Below are 11,631 nucleotides of genomic sequence, written 5' to 3'. Positions count from 1 at the left end.
ATTCTTTTTCCAACAAGATGGCGCTACATGCCACAGGTCTCACAGATCACTGACACGAGTTCATGACATGTACGTTCACTTATATATATATATATATATATATATATATATATATATATATATATATATATATAAGAATTCTGCATTAATTAATATATAATAGTTATGCGTATTTTACGAGCGGGCAACGCCGGGCGGCCTGCTAATAGTTATATATAGATAGATATAAATATTTATACATACAAATATGCAAAACGAATAAGTTACTTTGTACATATCTATTTGAATAAATTGGTAGAAATTATCTGCATTTTTTATCCTACTAATACATTCTTAACCTTAGCAAATATATATCATATCTATCTATCTATTTATCTATCTATCTACTTACTAGTAAAGAGACTCGCGGTTACCCGGGATCAACTTAGGATAAACGAATGTTCTACACTTCCAATACGTTTATTATCATCAAAATCAGTGAAATAATCCATTTTTCAATTAAATCGATTTATTGCTTTCTCTAGTCGGGGACCCAACACAGTGCACAGGGAGAAAGCTTCACATGCCTCCTCGCAATGACTTATTTCACAATATATTGTAGTTCACATTGCATTGTAGACAACCTACGGTTAATTATTTAAAATTATTTTTATATAAAGGCTCGGATTCAAATGAAATATTTTGGTTCAATTGTGCTCTAAACAGAAACATTGATTTCGACCCCACCTTGTCTTATTAAAGAATTAATGTTGACTTTATTCACCGAGCCTTTATTCTTGATAAGTGATGACTTTTCTAAAATACACTTATGGTGTTAAGCTGTATCAGGAGGTTAACTTTGGTCAAAATCGGATTGCTCCTCATTTAATCAGATCTTTTCGATTATCGATTTTCAATATTTATCGGGGGCATTCCAACACAGACATTTATCCAGTTAATGCTTATGAAACGAAAGCAAGCTACACCTATAGATTAAATAAAAAGTTCCGTTCAAAATTCCGTGCAGATTCCCGAGTTCGACAAGGTCTCGGAATTTTCTATATATCTATAAACGTGAAAATATCTGTTTGTGTGTGTGTGTGCGTGTGTGTGTGTGTGTGTGTGTGTGTGTGTGTGTAAGTGTGTGTCTGACTGTCTGTCTGTCTATCTGTCTGTGTACATTTCCCTACCAAATAACTCTGTCAATTTTCGGTCTACAGACTCGAAATTTAACATAAAGAGTATTGAGATTTGGGAAAATCTTTTAAATCGGTTTTCGGCCAGAAATTTTGCTGTTAAGGAGTCAAAGTTCAACCATTTGACCTTTAAGAACTCTAACCCTAACTCTAACTCCTCCGAAAAGTTTGGGTCTAAACACTTGAAATTTTAAATATAGGTTACCTGAACATGGGTCAAACATTTTAATTTGATTTGTGCCCAAAACAATAAATATTAAGGAGTCAAAATTGGGGCCAAAGTTAAAAAAATAGACCTCTGCAGTCTCTACTAACTTTTCTTTATAGTAGTTAAGGAAGTCTATTATATAGAAAGGCATTACTGGACATATACACACTTTTTAATATACACATGTGCACATAAAGTTATGAACACTACATTGGACCCGAGCAAAAGCTGGGCTGAACTGCTAGTATATATATAAACCCGAAGAAGGTGAAACGTTGCAAGAATAACGTTCCATATGAGAACAGTTGTCCGAATGATTCGAATAATAAAAAAATGATGACTATTGGATATTTATGACAGACATTTTGTGGACAATCTAGACATAGACTGATAAATACTCAGGTGAACATGATTATCCCCCCCCCTGTTTGACGTAAAGATTAAGACAGGCATATGCACGGTCTTTTAGTCACGTGACTAAATAATTCAAACTAGAATAAGGTGACCAGGCCTTTACATACTTTAGACTAACCTTACAATATAGTGTTAGTTACTTATATTTTCTCTACCATCTCCCTAGACTCAATACCGTACCGTAATCAGCCACATCTCTAATAGTATAGATACAACACACTTTCTCTCTTTTTAGATACTAACGCTAAACTCAATGTATTTGCTGATTAGCGGTAGAGGGGGGACGACTTTGACCGGTCGTAAAATACGCTTAAATATGATATTTTAATTCGTCCAGATTTCGTATATATTATTATAGAGTCGTTACTTCAAAAGTTAAAAAAAAAAATCTATTCGGTTGATGCAAAAATAATGCCGTTTTTTGACTTGAATTTGAACGTCAAAAAAAAACAAAAAACAAAAAAAAAAACGAAATTATTTTTGCACCAGTCTAATCGTTGGGTGCCATCAGCTAGAATCGAAACCGAAAACAAACTTGTAGCATTCAACCGTTACAATTGTACTATCATGACATGCATTTAAAGTGATTAAAAATTAAAAACAAACTAACATGAAAGGACAAAATGTATAACGATTTTTTTTTTTCAAATTTTGGATCATTTTTGATTTTTGCCCACTTTAAACTATTAAAACCGACTAAAGATTTATAAAAACGGTCCATAACCCCCTCCCCAGCCATTTAAGGTCACTCTGCGATTTTTAGTTTCGGAAGAGATAGAGTTGGAAAATATGAAGACAGACAGACATACAGCTTTTTATATATTAGATCATAACCTCTTCCAAACTTTTTCGAGTCACGCAAACGCAAATAGTCGCAACACATATAGTTTTTCCATATCTCATTACCTTTCACAGATTGTCACATTCCCGACCTGTCTCCCTGGTCGTTAGGATCAGAAAGCTATATTTCCTGGCGTATTCCCGTTCACAGATTCTGACGATTGTATGACAAATGCCCATAGTCACTCAGGAACGCCGATAATCTTGTAATATTGGTAAATATAACCTTAAATTATTGACCCTAAGTTGAAGAGCTATTGCCTTAAATGACAAGGTGCTTCAAAAGGCTGTCTGAGAAGTCATAATAGATCACAGCAGAGATTCATCACGGAGTATTTTCCATTCTTTTCCCAGCAGAACAGTGTACAATAAGGCTACTGAATGGTTTAAAGCAGCAATTCAAGGGCATATTCTCCCACGTAACCAGCCCCACTCTGCCCAATGGTTTATGTGCAGCTGGCATGGCCGAAAGACAGCAGATTGATGCGGATTTATTTGTCATAACTCAAGCACAAATAGCTACACGTATATAGAACCTAAGAGCGAAATAGCCACAGCAAAGGGAAGGCATACCAAAATCACCAGAAAACTCTTTATAATTGTGTGACGAATAATGAGTACTCAACAACTCTCCCACTATGCAACAACCATAAGCTTGGTTCCACGGTAACTGAAAAAGCTGAGCTGTTTGTCCGGTTGTTCGCCGCCAACTTCGCTTTAGGCCAAACAAACCACTTCTTCACAAATTCCCCTTTGCGAACAGGAACCACACTCAATGATCTGAAAATTACATCTTTAAAAAGAACACGCGTGGCCATATTTCATCCTTGCTATACTGGTTAAGCTGCCGCTGTTCACTCCAAACTTCACAACAATTGCCTAACTGAATCGTATTTCCCTGACAGCTGAAAATTTGCTTCTGTAATACCAGTATTAAAGAATTCTAAGGAAGGAACTGACCCACTCAATTATCGCCCAATTCGCATCCATCCTCTTTTCGTCAAAATCTTGTAGTCCAAAATTAATAAAACACTAGTACATCACCTCGTTTTAGGTTCATGCAAAAATTATGTCTGTTATATATATATATATATATATATATATATATATATAAAGATGAATGTGTGTGTGTGTGTCTGGTCACGAATAGGCTCCTATATGGTTGACTATTTTAAAAAACTGATTACATATAATGATAGATGTATCGAGAAACAGGAATGGGTCTGCTTGATCTGGCAGAACGGTGGTTCATTAAAATTGTGGGGTCTGCGTTCGCGCCTGGTCCACAAAGTATGAAAAAAAAACGTTTACAAGGGTTTTTGATATAGATGTACATAAGAATACTTTGATAAGTATGTTTTAACTTAAATAGGGATGGTATAATAAAATTGTGGGGTCTATGTTGCGCCTGGCCTCCATAGAATGGAAATAGGCACAAACTATAATAAAGACTTTTCATATCTATCTGCGTAAGTATACTTTGATAATAATTGTTTCAGATTGAAGAAATATAGTATAATAAAATTATGGGGTCTTCGTTCGCACCTGATCTCCATAGAATGGAAATATGTCACAAAGTTTAACAAAGTTTTTTAATATAAATCCACAGAATATTGTGATAAGTGTTCCAGTGTGAACAGGGATGGTATAATAAATTATGGGGTTTATCTATCTTATTTTTACTTTCATCATATTTTGCTTTGGTTTTGATACCCCCAAGTGCGAAGCTATCTCTGTACAACTCTTCCTTTTCATAACCTATGATACTTTCATAAATCAGAGTCCATTTTCTGTAGGCTGTTTTTGAATCCAGTCAACGACGAGTATATTTGTTAGTGTATATATATATATATATATATATGTATTGAACGTCAAAAAACGACATTATTCTTGCACCAACCTAAACTTCTGACTAACGGTATGAATTTAAACAAGTTCGTTGTACTTCAGATATCTTAACGATAATCCCTGAACGTATTAGTCTATCTAAAGCATCTGACAGATTTTCCCACGATGATCTTCACATGAAACTTAAATAATACAGTATTGCTAGATGAATACTTAATATAATCAAATCTTCATATGGCAAGGTTTTCTATCGATAGTAATACGTTAAAACAGCATGGATGCGGATGTCACTTATGGGGTCGATTGATGGACCTTTATTATTTCTGATATTAATAATCAATCTTTCTGAATAAATTGTCTCCGACATTGATATATTTTCTGACGACATCCCGCTATATGATAGACATGAGAGGGGAACAAATGTACGCATATCTAAGGCAATGACCGAGGTCTTGGGAATTGTCTCTCAGTCTATAGTGGAGACGTAAATGAACGATAACGTTTAATGCTGTCAAGACTAAACTGCTTTCCTTTAACAATTCCCAGAAACTTTCTCAGCCATTGATTGTCATGACTAATAATAGGATGCCTGAGAGCTTTTTGTTCAAACATTTAAAGACAACATGAACCAGAACAACTACATCTAAGACGTTGCCACAGTTGCTGCGAAAAAAGATGGGCTAGAAAATTACTCACATATGACTAGCCTATGTCTCTCTAAAGCGACTAATTACTTATGCATGGGATATTGTTTGCACATATGAACTGATGCGTCTACAATGAATCTCTCGCACTGATACAGGATCCAAACAAAAATCCACCCTAATAGATTCTGCACTACGAATCAAACCCCAACCCCATATTCTATACACGCAATGCTGCATCCCTGTGTCTGCTTTACACACATTTTAATGTTATGTGCGTTACGGACCTATAGCACCACTGAAAGCAAATATTCTCGACGAACTCGATAAGCAGCGAAATCCTAGGCTTTTACTGTAGAGATCCCTAAACTCCGGAAAGCGTTTTACTCTAATAGTTTCTTCCTTTGAACTGCAAGACGTTGGAATTTCCTTACGGTCTTCTGCTTTCCTAACTGTACTGACATGTAGAAGTTCAAGTGTAATGTTAACAGACATCCTACTGCTCAACTCCCTACATAGTATCCTTGCAGATATGGTCCAACATAGTAACTCCTTACATAAAAGTAGCATTGCACCTTGTTTGGGGTGAATAAAAATTAAAAAAAATATATTTTTACAGAATATGGTTCAACTGGATTATGAACGCTTTCATGGATGGCGTTTTTGTTGTTGCGGTAAAATGTTCAAAGCTTGACATTTTGTTGCTTTTTTAAAAACATATTCAATGAGTCACTCCTGATTTTTTTCTTTCTAATGCAGTAGTAAAACCTAAGATTTTCAACGTACTTTATCATTTCTATGAATGTTGTTTATACAGATTTTAATTTTAGTATTACATCCCGATTCCTGTGTGTAGCCATGTTTTTTTTATTATAGAAACAATATTTAGAGAATGATTCATTTTGTCATGATTTGTTCGATAGACCATGCTTCGGTATTTGTCCTAGTCCTCGTTACTGATAATACTCAGCAAATGGATACAAATTTTCCGATGTTTTAATTTCTTCAAACATGCTGAACCATTTCTTTTGAAGCCTTTGAACAAGCCTCAGTATTATGCAGGCCGATGTCAGCGTAACAATATTGCTAATTGGAGGAATGCCTAATAAAAGGCAAACCGAAAATGCAAATTCGTTATCGGTGACTCAGAGTCATCTCATGCCGCGAAAAGGGCATTTCCATTTGGAATATTAATCTTGGCATGCGAACACAATAATTATGGAACTTTAGTTCAAAGACAGTTTTCGAGAGCGTAAAATAGATTGGCTTCTGCTGGAAGCAAATTATTATGCGCATGGAGTCGCTGGTTTATATGAAATAGGAACAGTTGTGACATCTCTACACGCAGAATATATAGTTGATTTATGATTCGATGAATGTCAAGTAAACGCTTTTGTATCAAGTAAACGAATTAAAGTTTTATTTTTCTACACTATTCCGAATATGTTTCAGCTCGGCGTCCAGTCAAAACTGTAATCTGAATATTTCTGAAAGAACTAAGGATCGCCATTATTATTAGAGTGATACACTTTGTCAAATTGAGAATTACTAAACCTAAAAGGATACCGAGTAAATTAAATGCTTCATTGACATTAAATTATATGAATGTCGTAAATAAGTTGATGAGTGATATTTCTAATAAAGGGGGAGATTTGCTGTTTTCTGTGTCAGAATCTATGTATCAAACACTTATCCTTGTATAATATTTACATTGAAATAGTTTTTTAGCTCCTTACATCTGGTGGCTTCATGCTATGTCTGGAGCGCTTTCCACTAAAATTTCATATATTAATTTACTAGTAAAATGAACAAACATATCTCCAAACCATTTTTGTGTAAATATGCCTGTCTTGTCCACCAAGTGTCAGCTATGAATGTTCAGCAGTCTTGGTTATATTTTCATTGAATGTTAAGAACACAAAGTTATAACATGAAAAATTGGCAATAGCTCTAATGTATTTAATTTTTAGTTCTGAGCAGATGAGAAGATAAATTTACGTTACTTTTCCATGTTTAAGCTTAACCATATTATTTTTCATGCTCGCATTATTCTACTGTAATCCATGATTTTTCCAAGCTTCCAATAAATTCCCTTGTTCTTTGTTTAATTTCAGTCTTATTTCCTCGCTCCTCATAAACACATGTGTAATAACAATGTACGGCACTCGTCTGCTTTCAATAAAATCCCAAATTATCTCCCTTTAATGCTTGCACTATCTCTGTTTCACTTGTAATTTTTCTTTTCGAATTAGTAGCAACAGTAGTTACTGAAGCGACGTGGTTGCTATGGAAACCAGTCATGAAAGCGTCGCTCACCTCCTTACATATTTTTATGACTTTGAACACCAGAAAATTCATCATAACTTTTGTTTTACTGAACAAAAATTGAATTTTTTTTCAATATAGCCGAGAAGGTGATCTATAAACTGTAATAATTGTTTGGAATTTAGTCGAGAAATGAGTGAACAGTGAAGCTTTAAAGCAGGTCTAAATGACTAACACTGTCACTTAATCATGTATTCAAACACTACCGTACTTGAATGATAAAAATGTCGTTATTCTTCTTTCATTTTCAATATATATATATATATATATATATATATATATATATATATATATAAATATATATATATATATACATACATACATATATATATATATATATATATATATATATATATATATATTTCTTCCTTTGAAGATTGTAACGTTGGTTATGGGGCAGACGAACCAGCTGCCAACGTTGCCCTGCTTTTTATTGAAACCAGCCGAGAGCTCTCTTTAGTATCCTCGTTGTTCCCTTAAGTGCAATTGTCTGGGTATGTGTGTTTAAATGACTTTGTTTGTGTATATATGCAGAATCGTCTCTACTAAACTACTCTGTCAATTTCTTGTCAACAGACTTAAACCTTAATCTATAGAATATTTGGATCCGCGGAACAAATTTGATTTTGTTTTTAACCGAAAAAATAGCTGCTAAATGAATCTTAGAAAATGCAAGTCGATATAGTAATCAGATGACTTTTCTTCAGAGGACAAGTTTGCAGTCCACACAAAAAAAAATGATTCGATATAAGTTGTTAAATATGGGGGGGGGGTAAGAGACACCAAAATAAAACTAGCATCTTTTGTAGTAAGGCAGATATTCATTTTTTCCGCTCGATTTTTAAGCTTTTCATCATTTCAGTCCATCTATTTTTTGGCATGCTGTTAAATGTTGTCTTCGAATAGCTGGAATAATTATTTATATTACCTAACTATTACATATATTCTATATTACTTTATTTAAAGAAAATCTTTTATCAAATTAGTGAATATATATATATATATATGTGCAAAATGAAAAAAATTATATATACATGTAAAGTGAATTTTTTTTTATATAGAAATGCAAGGAGAAAATATGCATATATATATATACACACATACATACATACATGCGTACATACATATTTTTTCTTTGTATATCTATATAAAAAAATTCACTTTACATGTATATATACATTTTTTCATTTTGTATATATATATATATATATATATATATATATATTCACTAACATTTTTTCATTATGACAGCCCCATTAAGAAATTCGTTTCTTATCGTTGAGCACTTTCAGTTGAATTAAAGTCGGTCAACTTAGCTCTTATGCATAGATCATCGTATAACGATTAGATCACTGTCTGACTGACGAAAATGTACATTTAAAATTAAAATGTTTAAATTCAACGTTATTTCACGCGGTTAATGGTAGCCGAATTGATTAGGTCTTCGCTAATCGAGCCAGAGATGTCTCGTGTTGCGGGGTTCGAATCGTTCGACTGGTATTAACCGTGACACACTGCACTGAAGATTCCCGAAAGGATGAAACACTAGTTTCTGTAGGTATTTGATTATTATAGTAAAAAAATAATTATATATATATATATATATATATATATATATATATATATATATATATATATATATATATATATATACACATGCAACATGAAAAAAGATGTATGTATATATATATATATATACACTTGTGCCCGATATTATTCATACCCCTCGGATCTTTGAGATTTCTATAAGAATATTGCTCAAACCAGAAGGTAGACAATATTAAAGGGATTTCAAACAATAAATCAAGCATAAGCATTTAATTTAAACTCAACAAATAAATAATTTATGCAAGTTTGAAACATTATACAAAGAAAAACAATAATGACACTAGTTCAAAATTATTCATACCTCTCTTAGCATGCCCTTTATTCTTAATAACTGCCTGTAACCGTTTTGGATATTTATCAACAAGGTTTTTACAAACATCAACACTGATTTTTGACCATTCTTCAATGCAGTAGTTCTCCAAATCCCTCAAATTTCTAGGTTTCCGCTTTTTAACCTCAGTTTTCAATATGTGCCAGAGGTTTTCGATAGGGTTCAGGTCGGGACTCTGGCATGGCCATTCCAAAACATTAATTTGATTATCCTCAAACCATTTCTTGACTATTTTGGCAGTATGTTTTGGATCATTATCCTGTTGAAGGACCCAGTTTGGTCCTAAATGGAGCTTCTCCGCATCCTGTCTAATGTTTTTCTGGAGTATCTCACAATTTTGCTCCTTCTTCATGGTTCCATCTATCTTGACCAAACTACCTGGACCACTAGCCGAAAAGGAGCCCCAAAACATTAGGCTACCACCACCGTGTTTCACCGTGGGTATGGTGTTCTTTGGGTTGTAAGCTTCTCCTTTCTTCCTCCAAACGTAAGAAGCATCCATATGGCCAAACAATTCAATTTTTGTTTCGTCAGTCCACAAAATACTTGAGAAAATGAACTCTGTAGAATTCACATGGGTCCTAGCAAACTTTAGACGTGCTGCAAGGTGTTTTCCGGTGTGCAATGGAGTCCTTCTTGGTCTTCTTCCTTTCAGACCATTTTCATGCAGAGTCCTTTGCAATGTTTGCCTTGATATTTTTATGCCAGAAGACTCCAGATTTTCATAAATGTCCTTAGTAGTGGTGGTTGGATTTGCATTAACACTTCTTACAATATTCCTGGTGGCTCTAGCAGACAGTTTCCTTTTCCTTCCTCTACCAATCAAGTTGTTTGTTGTGTGGTGGCTCTGGAATTTTTTGATGATGCTCTGTACTGTTGCTGTAGGGACCTCAAATTTCTTGGAAATTGACTTGTAACCTAAACCATCCTTATGTGAATTCACAATTTTAGTCCTAAGATCTTTCTTCGCCATTCTAATAATTTTTATTCTTTTATTGGTTTTCAGTTGATATCATTTTAATTTCTGAAAAATGCAAAAAACGAAATGAAATTAATCAAAGGTTGTATAAAAGCATTCAAAATAAGAATCAAACAGGAAACAAACAGTCAGAAACTCGATTAATACTGAAAAAATAAGGGGGTATGATTATTTTTGAACATTGCAGATCTTATAAATAGCTGTATATTTCTTTTATTACAAGTATCCCGAGATTTTAAAATGACGAAAATGATCAGAAGAGGTTTATTAAGAATATGTATCAATATGGACGTAAACAATAAATTCTTACAAAGTTACACCTAATAAACTCAATTTTCAAGGGGGGGTATGAATAATATCGGGCACAAGTGTATATATGCAAATGAAAAGTGTATATATATATATATGCAAATGAAAAATGTATATATATATATATATATATATATATGCAAATGAAAATGTATATATATATATATATATAGTGAAAAAAATGTATATACATATGCAAAATAAAAAAAATTATATAAAGTTAGAAACAGAAAAACACAAAACGCAAAATGTCGAAGATAATGACTAACATGTCTGAAAGCAAATTAAAATATTGATTTCAATGATAAGAAATGAAATCATAAGATCGATAATGGCGAAAAATAATGCTTTAGGATGTGTTTTGAGTTTTAAAGATTCTATAACAATTGTAAAACTCATCAATTAACTTGAGTGCATTAGAGTAATTTAGTATATAGAAAAACGTGATATCGTTTCCTATACCGGAAATATCTCGTATATATCCTAAGTAATGAAAATATATTTAGGTAATTGCGCCACACATAGGCGTCCGTGTTTCCCCCCGTAGGGACATCTTTTTCCTATCCACGCTAATACTACAATAATTTTCAACACTCTTATCAACCTAGGAATTCCAGTAATATGAACTACACCACAAACTATAAAATAAACATTAAAAACGACAAGAAATTTTAAAAACAAACCCATATCTACCCTATCTACTTCATATATATATATATATATATATATATATATATATATATATATATATATATATATATAAGACTAAGTAGTTAAAAAAAAACATGTTAAAACACTTTGGAAAAGAGTTAAAAACATATTTAATTCGAAAAGGAAACACTAAATAAGTGGATAGTCCTTAATCCGCGGAGTTTCGAAGAAACACTTTCATTCTCATAAGAGGGTAGGATTTAGCAAAATGCGGGATCGGATTTTGCTTGCAAAAGTAT

Source organism: Euprymna scolopes, chromosome 31 (genome assembly GCF_053919585.1).
Source record: "Euprymna scolopes isolate OS-2025 chromosome 31, ASM5391958v1, whole genome shotgun sequence".
NCBI classification, from domain to species: Eukaryota; Metazoa; Mollusca; class Cephalopoda; order Sepiida; family Sepiolidae; genus Euprymna; species Euprymna scolopes.
This window is presented reverse-complemented; position numbering follows the sequence as displayed.